The sequence below is a fragment of the Ciconia boyciana genome, chromosome 1, assembly GCF_034638445.1.
Source record: "Ciconia boyciana chromosome 1, ASM3463844v1, whole genome shotgun sequence".
Taxonomy (NCBI): domain Eukaryota; kingdom Metazoa; phylum Chordata; class Aves; order Ciconiiformes; family Ciconiidae; genus Ciconia; species Ciconia boyciana.
The window spans coordinates 76,836,996-76,852,786 of record NC_132934.1 but is presented as its reverse complement, the minus strand read 5'-3'; the positions used below and the strand labels follow the sequence as shown (position 1 = coordinate 76,852,786).

General features: G+C 42.0%; 1 protein-coding gene across 1 annotated transcript in view; it reads right to left on the bottom strand.

Moving 5' to 3' along the window:
- STK38L (serine/threonine kinase 38 like) overlaps positions 1 to 15,526 on the bottom strand; it is a 52,123-nt gene extending 36,597 nt beyond the window's left edge. The window contains exon 1 of the mRNA XM_072875574.1: positions 15,397 to 15,526. The gene's annotated coding sequence lies outside the window, so the exon portion shown is untranslated. The remainder of the gene's footprint in view (positions 1 to 15,396) is intronic.
- Between the last annotated feature and the right edge of the window lie 265 nt (positions 15,527 to 15,791).

The following is a 15,791-nucleotide window of genomic DNA, read 5'->3' as shown; positions in this document are numbered from 1 at the left end:
CAGAAGAAGCATTAATCTGTATATTGTGGATTTGGAAGGGTGTGTGGCAAGATAAGCAACTGATGTTTTTCACTGTTCCAAGGACAGGGTTGAAGTCTCAATCTGATTTCAGAAATCAGAGGAAAATACATGGGAAAAGGCAATAGAAAGGACAATTAAATATTAATACGCTGCAAGTGGCAAAGTTTGGCAATAACATTTCCAAGTTGAGCTACGTGCAGCCTTGGTAAAATGTTGCTATTGTGAATCCAGCTGAAAGCGTTCATTGGGAAGCATTGGAATGACTCCCTAGTCAATGTTTACACATTCTGTTGCTCATATGCAAATAACATTAATCGCCTGTCTTTTAAAGTACTGATAAATGGACAACACTTGGAAAGTTTTACCAGTTTCCCGGTAAAGCCACACATAATATCAGGAATGTAGTTTGTCACATTGATATAACACAGGGTAAGAGAGAATACTTCTTAATTTCACGAATCACTAGGAAGCAGCTGCTCTGCTATATTTTCTTCACTTCTGAAAATATAAAGAGCACTAAAAAAAAATAGAGAAGGGAGTCTAATAATGTAGTATTAGTACAGAATAAAAAACATTTACATTTGTGATTCCTCAGACGATTAATATTGCTTCAGTTGAGTCTTAAAATACATTTCAACTTGCACTCATTTACAAAAAGAAAACCAAGTGAAATCCCTTATTTCAGAAGTACCCCTGGCAGTCAGAAAAGGTCTGTGCAAAAACTAGCACTTTTTACTCCACAGATCATGCCCACTGGATATTGAGCCCTATCTACCTCCCTAGCCTAGTTGCATAATAAAAATTTCATTACTCTCCCCAGGTCTAAGATGATAACACAGGGATGGAAGCAAGATCTGGAGGCTAGTCTATTTTTTTTTTTGTGCATCCATCCCCTTGAGTAAAATCTTGCAAAATATGTCAGTAATAAAATAAATTATGGAAATTTCAGCAAATCATGAAAGCACAGGGAAGCTGCTGTGCTGGTAGCCTCCAGGAGAGAAGGTGAGCCTTCCCCCTTCCCAGCACGCCCAAAGCTGCAAAGGTCTCTTGGGGTTGCTACCAAGCCTCAAGCTGCTTTCCTTTCCTTTGGGCTATTCCTCATGTTAATAATGCCAGAAAGCATCTTCATCTTCCAATGAACTGGATCTCCAAGCTTCATTCTGCTTCCCTATGTGACGTACCTGCCTCCCATCTTTCAAGCAAATTATGTTTTGCCCTTTTAAAGTATTTTCCATTCAGATCTCAAGGTACTTTGCAAAACTGAAACATAAAGCACATCGTCTTAGTAAAGCAAGTCAGCAATTGTATCACAGCTAACTATGAAGGAACGTAAACGAACCCAGGCCCAATCCTGGGAGGACTTCGAGGGTGTATGAGCAAGAGAAGAACTTGACCAGAGAATCCTGCCTTGTAACAAGTGTCTACAGCAGCCTGGGGAGCAGACCCCTTCCATCTCCACCCATTTATCAGTAGAAATATATCCAAGAGAACATATAGGCTTACATAGCACTCTCCACATATAGTTCTCAAAATACAATGACAATTTCAATCTGATTTTAAAAATGGGGAAAGTGAGGCACAACAAAATTAATCAGAGCTGCCAAAATAAAAAAGTAATTTTTAAAAAAGTCAACTATGCAGCACCATACCAGCATCTTACTACAAAGTGTAATTTGTAGAAGCTGCCAGAAACCTGAAGGAAGAGCTGAGACATGGAATCGCTGCATTAGTCCTGACTCTTACCTTGAGTTTAGTATTACAGTCAGATTAGGTCAGCACTGGGGAAAGGCAAGCTGTTTCTCTGGCAAGCCTTCATACAGATACACGTTTGAAAAATAAAAATGTATGCACTTAAGGAACATAAAAATGTTTTATGGAATCCTATTTTTAACACTAAATGGCACAATGAACTAGGGGAAAAACTACAATTACAGCAGGAAACAAAAAAGCTCAGCTGACCTGAGCCCAGGGTTTTTCAGAGGTGCAACTGCAGAGGAGCTCTGCCTACTTATACTGCTGTTTACACCGGGCTCTGGGGCTTTCACAGCTGCTATTGAGGAAGCACATTCTTCACGCTCTTCTGGAGAAAAACAAACGGATTCTGACTACACTGTTGGCAAAACAAAAGGAGTCTGTGAATTCACAAGTTTTTGCATGCACCTGCAGGGGTATTTTACTAAGGTGAAGCCAGAAGATTTTATTGTTGTTGAAATTTCAACTGCCATATGAAACTACTCAAAAGTCACACAGCAGTATCAGAGCATATACATGCATTCGAGGCTGCACAACTGGAAGTCCACCAAGGCCTTGCTTGTACCCATCTTTTTCTCCTGAAAAATGTGTTAACCTCTGTTCTACCAGCTGTGGTGGCAGAGTCCTATAATAGTCACCCTCACAGAAGGTAGAAGCAAACATCCCCTCCTAGTGCTTTTTCATCTCCACTGACTACAGAGGATGGTTAAGACTACTAACTGGCTTGGATGTCCAACTTTTAAGCACCCAAGGATAGGTAGATGAATCCTGCCTGGCAGCTGATACAATGCCAGCTCTCATTGTGATGACGGTACCTGGAATTAATCTTTGGATTTAGCAGTTTGCTTCTCCTGAATACCTCAAAAGCCTGTAACTGTTGGCCATGGCTATAACAGGTTTCTCAAGCACTTTTAGAAACCTAGCCTCATCAAGTAGTAGTCTTACAGCAAATGGATGTGACTTACAGTTAAAATATGTTCCAAGGGCCAAATGAAGCAAACAAAATAGGTGGCATCCCTCCCCCATCCCCATCTGCACCATAGAGCACTGGACTCTCCAGCAGAGGAGGACCAGGCAACTGTCTGTAATGTGGATAGACCCAGCTGCCATCAAACTTAAGACAATTTGAATCCAACTGTGGTTTGAGCATCTTGTCATTTTTGCATCCTTTAACTCTGGGCACCTCACAGACAGTAAAAATATTCTCCACATAAAGAGAAAAGATGAAGATCTGAAGCTCTCTATATAGCGTTTGCTAAAAATACCTCTTTGGAGACATCCTTTGCCAAATAAGTGCCAAAACTTCAAAGGCTGAATTATAATGTTGAAATATTTGTAATGCAAGTTTGTTATGTTCCTTGTGAAGCATGGCTGGCAGTTGGAGATGGCATCTTTCATCTCAAAGACCTGGTCCAGGCAATAACTGGAAAAAGCTCTTTGGTGGCTTACGTGAAATGAGTCAATGGATCTCAGTCCAGCTCAATAAATTAGGAACCACATCACAAAAGCATCTGTAAGAGTCACTTCCTTTGTTGATACCATTCTAAAGGCCAAGGACTGAGTAAGGTGGGGAAAATGAATTATCCTCCCTCAAAATAGCACGTTCCTTCAAAACACGAACTGCTTTTGCCTAGCATCTTTGATGAAAGCATCCCAGTGTGTTTTTACAACATATGAACTAATCTAAGTATTTCTTTAAGTAATATATGTAACCCCACACTTCCGCAGTAGAAAAACCCAAGACCTGCTGACTTTAAACATGCCAGAGCCATGCACAAGGAGAGCAGCCAACAGGAATATTCCCATCCTACATGCTAACTGCATTTCTGCTTTCCAGAGCCAACAAAAGTTTAAGAGCTCCCAAGAATTTTAAAGAAAATTTAGCATACAAACATAGGCTCACCTTGAATAAACTGCTCAATTTCAAGAACTCGCATCATTAGGAATATTTGCCTTGTCTCTTGCCAGTAAAGGAACATGAAGCAAGTAATACAAACTTAGAAAACTAAGAAAAAGTAACAATATTTTAAACTCTACTTTAAGAATACAGAGTAATTTTAAGAGGACACAGATAATATGGGATCAAAACCTTTGCGCATGAACATAAATCTTAATTTCTCATAATAAATCCCCACACCCACAGAAAGCATCATATAGATACCAGTGAATTAACTTTGGTAGAAAGCAAAGCCATACGTGTCACTAATAAAATTCAGAGCCATAGTTTTGAAAAATCAGTTGACTATATTAATTAATTTGAACTTTGTTACATTCGGATGGCACAAGGTAACTGAATATAAACACACTTAATATTAGGGGATGGGTGCTGCTCAGTAAATTCAGAGATGCCGAGTTGACAGAAAAGAATGCGTTTCATTCAAAGAAGATGAAGGCCTTCTAAATTTTGGTGCTTTATACACAGCTGCTAAACTGATTGAACAATGCCTGTGAAGTATGCAGGGTCAAATGTGGTCAGTACCTCAAAAAGCACCAGATCTTTCAATATTGAAAAAGCACTTATAAAAAGATCTTGGTATATTCATATATTCTCTCTCTGCCTATCACTTCAAAAAAAGTGTCCTAGGTATCCACAACAGAGGCTGGATTATCCTTTGTCAGTCCCTTCTCCCTCAAAGTTGATGAGAATTATAGCACCAAATTCAATATGGGTAGTTGATTTAGCTTTGTATCAACAAAAGAGGCTTCTTGCTTAGAAGCAATATTGAGTGAGGTACCAAAGGAAGCCAAGAATCACAAAGAAATTCTTAAGTGTTTATTTTATTCATACATTAGTCATCGGCAAATATTAATATAGATCCCATTAATCTGGAAAGCCATTAGAATGCATTCAATGCAGCTTCCTTGTAAAAAGTAGGGTTAGCCAGATTTTGTTTCTGTTAAAAGTCCTACACTCTTGGTCAAGCACAAACTACATTCCTGATGTATCCAAGGAAGAGAAAAGAAGGAGAAAAAGCATAAGCAGGTGCAGTGATTGTTATATCACAAGCAAAAAAGCCCCTTTTTCCCTCCATAGGTGTACATATATGATGGGAGCCTACTTCTGCAAGTGACTTCATCTTGTAAATCAGATGCTCTGTTGACAAGATGATCACCACCCTTGAATAGAAGGAAGCTGCACCCAAAGCACCAATTCAGATGTTCCAGACAGAAGTCTGGCCTTCCATCCAAGACAAATATGGAGCTTAATCTGCACTGTTCTTACTGTGGTTTATTAGTTTGCAATATCTGGAGAGGATTTACTTTACGATTCAAAGACAAGGGGGGTGGGTGGACCTTACTTAACCAACATCTTTGAGGTAAAACCCAGCCTTGCCTTGGCAGGCAAGAGAGGGAGGGAAAGCACTTAGATTCCACAATGACAGAAGAAAATCTCATCATGCAACTGCATTCTTCAACTACATACAGGCCAATGCAGGTTCACTATCGCTCTCTAATGTCCTAAGAAAGAATACAGAAGCTTTTATCCTCTTAGTCTGTATGGCAGCATTCTTTAAAGACGACATGACTGCTTCAGAGCACTTAGGCAAAAGAACCAAGAAAATACATTTATGCTGTGTTTCTCAGACTGAGAAAATTACAGTCAAATAGAAATAAGAAAGATACTGTCAAGACTAGTTTCAAAAGTGAGCTTCTACATGGAAAAAAATACAAAGAACACTAACAGGTTTCAGGTTTGAGTTTTGGGGGTTTTTTTGTTTTGGTGGGGTGTTTTTTTGTTTGTTTGGTTGGTTTTGTTTTGTTTTGTGTTTGTTTTTGGTTTTTTTTTTTTTTAAAGAGAAATAGTATAGCCAAAATTGTCATCATAATTCTTCTCTTGCAGCCTTTGCTCCCTAAACAACACAGGCTCATCCCACGCCTGGGGGTCAAAATCTGAAAGTGAGATTGAACTGTAAACAAAACCAAAATTGGCTTTCTAAATATTACTGCTTGCTTAATAAAAAGGGCAGAGGGAAAATTAGCTAAAATTATGTATCTTTATTAGAGTATAACAATTTCCCCCAATTACCTCATAATTACTTCCTTTTTCATTTTGTACTTTCCACTATTCTTTCAATCCTTTCAAATGCAGTGATCTAAAGTACACATGAAAAAATGGATGTGTATCTATTAATGTTTTTTTCTAAATGTTGCTTTTGATTGTAAAGATTATTTTACAAAGCAGAATGTTATTTTGCTTATTTAAACAGATAACAGGCAAGCACATTTCTTCATTGTACCCTCACCATGGCCAGAGTTTTGCATCTTACTGATGAGCGAAGGTGAAGGCAGCAGCATTTTTGGCAGGCTCCAAGGAACCTCTTCGCTAGTTTCCAGCAAAGGTGTTCAGCAAAGTTATTCTGTCAGTAGCCAGGCTGCTGCACAAGCTGTGAGCAGCAGCTGAAATCAGTGGTGTAGGTCAGGGTATATTCAGACACATGAAACTCTCATCTCTGGTTTGGGTGATACAATGTTCATCTATTTTTCTTGAACACTGAAAGGGATTTGTTCTTCTTTTTTCATTTGCCACTGCACAATTGACTTACATGTCTGTGAGCAAAAGCAAACAGTTAACATGAATCAGGCGCCCTCTGGGATTAAATGGGGCTTAAAGGTATCCAAGTGCAAGCCTAAGACTTTGGAGTTATGAACAAACTGTAGCTGTCAGAGACAATACTTTCAGTAGAGCAAGTGGCACCATGATAGGCAGGGAACATGGCAGGTTGTACTCAGGTGCCTCCTGAAAAACCAAGTGGAAAGTTCCTTTAGGTCACCCTACAGTAGTATCAGCACCACTGATATTGACTGAAGGAGTTGGAATTAGAGCTGCAATACATTAAGTCAACTTGAATATCCACATATTGGTTAGCCCACTAACACATCCACGGTCTGAGATTCACAGCACTGTCTGGGGGATTGATCGTATCAGTACGGCATTCATTTTGCACTCCTCATCATGACAAAGCCCAGAGCAGTAAGTCTTGGAAGACAAGAGGACATATCACCATTCCTGTCACAAGAAACTTTGATACAAGTCCACTTGCATCTAAATTACATCCCAGATGTAACCAACCCTCTGGAAATGCCAAGATTTACACGCTCAAACTGATCAGCTGGTTAACATATTATAATCCTCACCTGGACAGCTCCATCCTTCCATATATTTACTACCATGCCAGCACAGCTGAAATCCAAGTTTTCATCCCACACATTTGCTCCATAATACTACCTTAGCTACATGGCCTCAAATCTTTGGAGACAACTTTGCATTTCCTTGTGCACCTGGGGCTCACAGTGACTTCAATGTGTTCCTTCCTGTTGAAGGAATGGATGAATGTTGCCTGTAAACACTGCTAATTACTGAGAACTAGAGCTGGTCAACAAGTGGTGCATGCTGCGACATAAGAAAGAAGCTAAAAAATTTTCCAATTTCTTTGAAGGTTTGCCAGCAAAGCTTGAAAATCTAAGGCGTTCCAGTTTGTTCTTTTCCCTTTATCACTGGCTCATGAAAAAGAGACAGGGAAAGAAAAGAGAGCAAAAAGATTTAACAGGGGGAGGAAGGAATCCCCTTCTCTACTCCCTTCATCTTCCAAACCAAAATAACTGGGTTTGTTTTTTCCCAGATCTTTATCTCCCTTTACCTAAAAGCTGTCCTTCTCAAAATCATATAATAAATTACCAGCAATACATTTTCTTACCTGAAACTATTTCTGAAGATGATTGTTCCTAATACCACAGCTCATCATAACTTAGTGATTTCCAACTTGTGGTCCACGGACACCATCAGCAGCATGCAGCTGGTCAATGGGACAGGAGTGTTTTTTAATCAAAGGTGCATGATGGTCTGCGAGTATGTTGTGCCTTGAGAGTAGTCTGCGGTTCACTCGACTTACGAACCACAGCCTCAACTTCTGTTGCTGTCTAACCACTCCATGGCTTGTACAACTCAACCTCAGAGACGGCTGTAACACTCGGATTCAGCTGAAGAATATCGGGGGAGCTTTATTTGACTTCAGTTCCACATGTATCTCTTTAAGCAGAAACTAAAGGTCAATTATATTCATGTTTTATACTACACACGTGTTTTTATTTCCCCTTATGAGGATCCCCTACCCTCTCATCACTAAATGATGTAATGTCTGTATTCTGCACTTTGGGCTTTTCAAATACTTCAAAACAGTCTCTGCTTATAGATTTTTATTCATCTTACTGCAATTTTGCCTGACTTCAAGTTCACTTAATTCTAGTTGGAATGATTCAAAGCATAAGCAATTTACAGGAGATTATTCCAGGTGTTCTTAACATAATTGGTTTTTTATAAAGGAGGAGGGAAAAAAAAGAGAAAGTTTCTAATTGCTACTTATGCAACTGAACAGTGAGGTCACCATATCCAGAGTACAAGTGGGCTAAGATGCTCACATAATACATATTTTACATGAACTCTCCTTCTCTGTTAAATGAAACTCCCTGAGATGACAAAGTAGGGAAAGAGTATCCATACAATAATTAACCGTAAGAAAACCCATCTAATACACTTCAATATAAAATAGTCATCTATATACTTTGCTCACAAGAGATTTGAGAGCTGAATTCATGGGGAGTTTTAATAAACCTCGCTTCTCTGCCCTTAGTCATTACTTCGTAAGATGCCACCTATGCCTGTTAAGATTGGGGAAGGAATAAACAATAAGACTTTACTAGAAATTGTATTTACAATATAATCAGGGTTGTTTGGTTTGGTACCTGTCTGTCGTGCCCCCCCCCCCCCCCCCCCTTGAATGTGAATATTTCCTTTCCTACAGCATTTGCAGAAACCAGGATTCATGCTGTAACTCATTTCATTAAATGAAGGAAATAAGTTATTTTAAACTGTAAGCAGGCAGCTTAATTCAGTAAGACGCATTTTCTTTAGGCACAACAAAACCTTTGATTTACAGAAGTGAAATATGGCAAGTCAGTCATGAAGAATATCAACTCACCTGCTCAACTAGGGTTCTTTACCACTTTAGTGGAAGATGTATTTGCTACACAAATATCTGTTAACCAAAAGCCGTTACTCCACTAAACAGGAATGTGCTTTAACAGTTGGCTGTTACATGCTTGTAACAGCCATGTCTTTCATTGCTGTATGATTGCCTAGTGTCCCACAGAGAAGCTCATATGCAGAACACAAAATTCCATTATAGTCCCAGATGTTAGAGCTTGTTAAATTATACTTTTAATTATTGTTAAACAGACTTCAATCTCCACCTTCAATTTCTGCAGTTTGTAAAAACAGGTACTCCCATTAAATCCTTACCTTGTGATTGAATTTGTTCTCCTTTTCTGCTCTGCCAAACACTAAATACCACAAAACAGAAGAATCCAGTTATCTTTAACTTCAAGAAACAACTGCCTTTAAACAATGCAGTACAACGCTTTTGGCTGTGGAGCTACTAATGTAAGCTTTCCTCTTCATACAGGACTCAGCATGCTAAAAATTAGTGACATTTTAAGTGGAACAATTCTTTCATCATCAGGCTGATATTTGGCTGGCGTTCTGGTTACCTCCCTTATAAGGCACCAGTGAGAGGGAAGGGCTGGGAACACATTATGCAACTATTCATTGCAAAAAAAATAATTAAAACAAATTTTAAGCAATGTCTGTGATAAACATTTTTCCAATATACAAAGCAAGACAAAAGGAGCCTGATGCTATTGGACTCAGGTCTGCTATTTCTACCCAGCTAATTTGGAAAAAGGGAACTTTTTCTGAAATAAAAGGTTTTTCTCAGTTTTTATGGGAAGTGGAACACATAAGCCTGAGAGCTGCTCCTGCTTTGTCCACATTTTGTTCAGATCTAGCTAATCAGCCAGGGAAGTAGTTCAGCACTGGGAAATAAAGGGGAGACGCTAGGCCACACCTGTATCCTGTCACCCTCTCCTCTGTGCTCAGTTGTGACACATGGAAAGGTAAGATGGCTAATCATAAGTTCAGCTTCAAACAATGGTAAGGGGGTTCTGCGACTAGGTAATCCCATATTGGCTGGCTTGTACAGAACGGCTCTCCTGCAGACAACGAAACCGTTTGGAATTTAACTATCAGTTCAGCTAGAAGCAGGTTCTCTTTTAACTAGTGCACTCACAATAACACTAAGGCTTTCCACCAAGTGAAGCTATAGCTGTTCTGGTGTTACACGGCAGTTGAGTCAGGCCTCTCTCAATACTAGATCCAGCTCTACTCATTTTGGAAAAAACAAAGTAGAATACAGTGATATGTGGGAAAGGTCTACTTTATCAAGCAATTCCCCACAGGTGACTGAGCTCAGATTGGTAGTAGTGCCAGCATATTCAAGGTTTGCATACATGGCAGAAGCAAGTCTACCTTGGAAATGAACACTGTCCCTGGAAAACCCTTTTCCCACAGAGCAGACTCAAGAGTCTCCAAACTGGCAGTGGTCTGGCAGGAAGAGGACATCTCTGTCCTCCATGGGGGTTCTCAGTGATGCTGACAGAAGTTCATGGTAGAGCACAAGTGTGCTAGATAAGTTGCACTCTGTTGCACCATGGACGGGGAGATGGAGCCTAACCTTGCACAACCAGGAGAGCCCCCTAAGCACACACAACTCCCCAGTTGTAGCAAGCCGCTTCTGTCAAGTGACTTTTGTTGTTTGCGTCCTTCTTAGCAGTAGCTTCAGGGTAGTCATGTGTCTTACTGAAGTTATGACTTTTGTTCCCTCCCCCCCAGTTTAAACTCCTGTGTATGGAAGCTGACTGTATTTGTAACTCCTACAGCTCAGTGCGACCTAATATTTTCATTTTAATTGCACCCAACTTAAGCACAACTGTATTTCTCATAAGCATTATTCTACTATAGTGGCTCATAAAAAGGGCCCTAAACCAAGTACTTCTTTCTGGTAAGGCACTCACTTGACTAAAGTGTTATAATTGTTTGTCTGGGGGGTGGTTTGCTTGGTTTTGTTTTACTACAAGGAGATTTAATTGCTAAAATTTCTTGGCACATTTTATAAATGCACTAGCAGTGCATTAAGTAATGTGACATTACACATGGTACTCTCAGAGAATTGTAAACTGCTGTCTTTATTAGACATAGTAGAAAAAGGTCTCACAACCTTTCATGTGTTCAAAGATAACAAAAAGGGGTTTTGTTTCCAATTCTGTGGAAGGAAATTTAACCAATTCCAATATGCCAAGATCTTTGCTAAGTCTGCAGCTCCTCTACAGCATGTCAGCAACCACAGGCTCAAACTCTGGAACATAAGAGACATAGCTAATATAAGTTGCAATACAGTAAACACTCTTCCTCTAAACACAGTTCCTTGCCCCAGATAGATCCAAGTTGTCCCCTTACTTCCTCCCTCCCATTCATTCTGCCACCTATGATAAAAATCTGTTTGCGCAACTTGTTCACACCAAAGTATTACTTAATATCGTCTGTTCCTTGTTACTAAAAGGTGAATAGTTGTCTCTCTTTTTACTGCTTCAGGAGATTCTTACTCTTGTGAAATCCCATAAACCCAGACTACCATTTTAATCAACGATTGTTCCCTGTTACTAGTAAAAATACAGAAGTCAACTATTCCTTTGACAATCAAAATCTCATATAAGTAGTCTTCCAAAGCAAGTTTCTTACATTAAAATTCTAGGTATCTGCTTTCTTCATATCCTATTCAGTTGCAACTCTCATAAAACCATGTCAGCTAACAAATTGCAAGTTTCTGGGTATAAATATTAAAGACATACATCACAGACCAAGTTCCAAATCTACAGTTCAAACCAGAATGCAAAATCTGATGCCAAAATTACTGAGAAATCAGAAAACCAGATATTTGAAGCTTAAAGATTAATACTCTTTCCCGATCCACTGTTTTCCTTTGCTTTTTTAATCTCTACAAAGTATTGAGATATTAATACAAACCTCACAAAATTACCTGATTTCAGAAGTAAAAGACAGTATTAACTATGACAACTGCCCATTTTAATGCTTCCCATGCTGATCAAATTATTTATGACAAGGAAAATAAGTTTTTTTCCAATAAATTAATTCACCTCCCCAGTCCCTCTTTTGTTTTTATTGTTGTCAAAGAAAAATGTTCTATTGTTTCCTCATGCAGATGCAGGAGCAGTGGGACTGCCAAAAGTTATTCTGTAGTTTTAGACTACAGAGCTGCAGGACTTTTCATACCAATCAAATGATGAAGTCTGCTCTTCTGCATTTGGCAACGACTAACTTCTGATCCTTCAAGAAAAGATCCCCCACTGTAAATACAGTTTACCATATAAATTCACATCATGCACTAAATAACTCTTCCCTGAGTTCATACCCCATGATATTAGTTTGGGTTACCCCTCACTGTTACTTCTTTTTGCACAACAAAAGATGTTATTTAGTCACCAGTCTTTGAAAAATCCTGCATCAACCCATCCCGAAGAATTAGACTTCAATCAGTTATTTATCAAACCCACACTTTCATGCTATAGTAATGCAATTAATACTGATGGCAGGTCTGCTCTAAGTGCAGCTATATGTTGAAATGAACTGCAAACAAGAGAAGATTAAATGATTTTGTGGACAATAGTATGTTTGATTTATGTCAACTGTCATTACCCTAAGACACATAAAGCCTCTTTCTGGGGGACTAAAAGCAAACCATTTACCATATAATATCAGCTTAGTAGTCTTTGTGCTGATGAATACTGTATTCAGATAAATAATTCTATTCATTGTAATTTACATGTCTACTCTGCATCTCCTAGAATACAAATATCAAAGTTTATCCATTTGCTTTATATTTTAACTAACCCTCGGCTTAAACTTGGTGAGAAGAACATTTTTATTAGAATAAACATGGACTGAATGAAAACAGAATTTGTAGGGAGAAGACAAGCTTTAAAAACAAGACAAACCCATTGCCTAGACAGATACAGCGGACAAAAACAGCACTTCTCAAACTGTGACTAAGCTCCTTGCAGTCACTAAAGGATTCAAGAGAGATCCCAAACTGCAGCAGGTAACTTAAATGATTAAAAACTTCTACCTATCAGTCAAGCTTCGAGGGCATACAGAGAGATGAGCCAAAAGGAGGCTACGCAGAAGTCCTGAGAAACAACAGCTAGGCAAACCTCACCCACGTGCGTGAGAAGCTGTGCATACACAATATGCCATCCCATATCGTTCCAACCCACGAGAGGCCCACCAGGGACTCCACTAAGCACAGGATCAGACCCTCAGAGGTCAGCACCAGAAGGCTTGCACAAGCAGGTCCACAATGGATCATCTGACAGAAATCCAAAACTTCTGTTCTCCTGGGGAACATTTCCTCACCGCACACCGAGAGCGCAGGGGCCTGGTCCAAGTCCACTGCAAGTTAATGACAGGGTGTGGGGTTTGTTGTTTTTTTTTTTTGGTTTGGTTTTGGGGGGCTTTTTGGTTGTTTTTTTTTTTTTTTGGGGGGGGGGTGGGGGGGTGGTTTGTGGTTTTTTGTTTTGTTTTTTTTTTTTAGAAAGACTAACTTTCTGCAAAAGAAGGCAGAAAGAAAGAAAGCATGATACCTGTCCGCTGTAAATAGCTGCTTCTGAATTCTGTTTAGCTAGTGGTTTGGGGGTTTCTTTTCCCCTGAAATGTTTGAGAAATAAAATGTTTAATTTCAGATTTTTTTTTTTAAGCTCTGTTAAGCAATAATATTTAAATTGAACATATACTATGCAATGTACAATGTGAAAGACAGCTGAGTTGCAGTTTCACAGTACTATGCAAATTTCACTTTTCCTAATCCAAGACACCTTGTAACAAAAGCAGAAAAACATGTCTACAGAGAGCACAGAAGATAAAATGCATCAATTCTATTAGATACAGTAACAGATTTCTCACATGCAATGAGTGCAGCCACTGCTCATCACCTCTCAGGTTAGTCGCCTATGTGCTAGTACTTCAGTTAACTTCTCAGAGTAAAATTAAGTCCAATACTCTTTCGTCCCTAAGTTCCTAAAGGATAAGGAATGTTATTAAGATAACAGTTTTTAAGATATCTGTGTATATTCAGGCAGCTTTTAGGGAACACACACAACAATTTAGTGAGCTTTATTAGTCTTACATACACTCACGAACAAGATCCCTCTACTTCAAGTGACTTCAAAAAACTGTAATCAAAACACTGAATCAGCATACGTGACAAAACCCAACATCTGTGGTCTCCAAAATAAATTTCACTGCTCTTCAGCAAAGATCAAGTAAAAGCCAAACAACATGAATATATCCCACCAAATACCCTATAAGAAACTTCTTTTTTTTTAAGTCAAACTTCAGCATTGCTTTTTATTCAGAGGCTACATCAAGGCTCATTTATTCCTATTCTGGATTTTGCAACAGAAAATCAGGTATGCAGCAACAGTGGGGGCAGCGTTTTAGCATGCATGTGAACTCTATTATTCTAACCCAAGACATTTCAAATTAATTAAAACCAAACAAAAACAGGCGACATCTCACAGTTGTTAGCGTTTACCTTTTATCTTAGTCACTGTAAATTGCCTAAAGATACAGAGCACGAGGCAGACTGTCAAATTACGGGCCCAATCCAAAACTCCTTTGGCTCAGGGAAATGCTACAAAAGCAGGTTTGGGATTTGTTCATCTCGGAGTGGAAACTTGTGAGGTTTTGCTTGTTTGTTTGTTTTTTAAGCGCATTACAGAGATAATTTTGTCACTTTATTTATTTATTTTTAAAGAGGGCAGGACACCCTTAAGCCCGAAAGCCGCCGTATCTACGGCAGGTACACCCCACACCACCTCACGATCGCCAGCTGCTCCTGAGCCCGACCCTCACCGCGCACGGCGTGGTATCCACACCCCCTGCCACCCCGCTAAACGCCGAACCTGCCCACCAAGCTCATCTCTCTCCCGCCGCCGCCGCCACCCCAGGAGGGGCACCCCGGCTCTCCGCAAGCCCGCCGGCCACCCCAGCCCCTCAGCAATCCCTCAGCACGCCGCGCCCAACCGCCAACCGCCGCGGCGCGCGGGGCAGGCACCCCCCGACGGCGCGCGGCGCAGGGAGCGCGGCGCGAGCTGGCCGCTAGCTCAACCGTCGCCCCGCCGGGGTATGGAGCGGCTGGCGGCGCCCGCCGTGGCGGGGCACCCCAGCGCCTCGGCGGCTGGCGGCACCCACCCCGCGGAGACGGACGAACTCGGGCAACTTGTGCCGCTGGCAGGAGGCGGCAGCCCCTGCTCTCCCGCCGGCTCGGCCGCTGGGGGCAGGGGGAAGAAGTCACCTGAGGGGCAGCGCGCCGGAGGCAGGCGGGCAAAGTGCCCTGTCGGCTCCCAAGCCGGGAGCCACCCCCGATCCTCCCGCCTCCTCCCCGGGCTGAGCAGCAGCCGGGGCTAAGGCTGCCCTCCCTCAGACTCTACGGCTATGGCTGCTCCTGCTGCCTCACGGTGGGGGGGGAGGAAGGAGGAGAGGGAAGGCAGCGGGAGATTTCCAGTCTCCGATGACAGGGTCCCTTCTGCCCCCGCACCACGCCAGGAGAAGGCTGCTCCCCCGCCTCTGGCCGCCGCCGGGGAGAGGGCCGGGCCGGGCCGAGCCGAGGGGCGCCCCCAGGGCGGAGGGCTGCGCCGGTTCCCCGCAGCACTCACCTCTCCGCGCCGCCCTCCCGCCGGCTCTTCGCTCGCTGCCTGCAGCCGGCGCCTCTGCGAGCACGGCCCCCTCCTCCGCGCTAATGGCTAGGAGGAGGAGGGCGGCGGGAGGGCCTCGGCGGAGGGATGTTTACTCGGCGGCTCTCGCGAGAGCCCGGCGCCGCCGAACCGGGCCGCGATTGGCTGCTCCCGCCGCCCGCCAGCGGCGCGGCCCGCCCCGGCCCGCCGGCAGGTGCCACAGGAACCACAGCAGCCGCAGCGTGGCCCCCGGCCGCCCAGGCTGCTCCTTCTCCTCCTTCAAAGCAGCCCCAAGTTCCTCAGGAGCGGCGGCCGGGAGCGAGCGGCCGACCCTCCGAGCCTCCGGCTCTTCCCGGAGCGCAGCTGCTGCCCGGGGC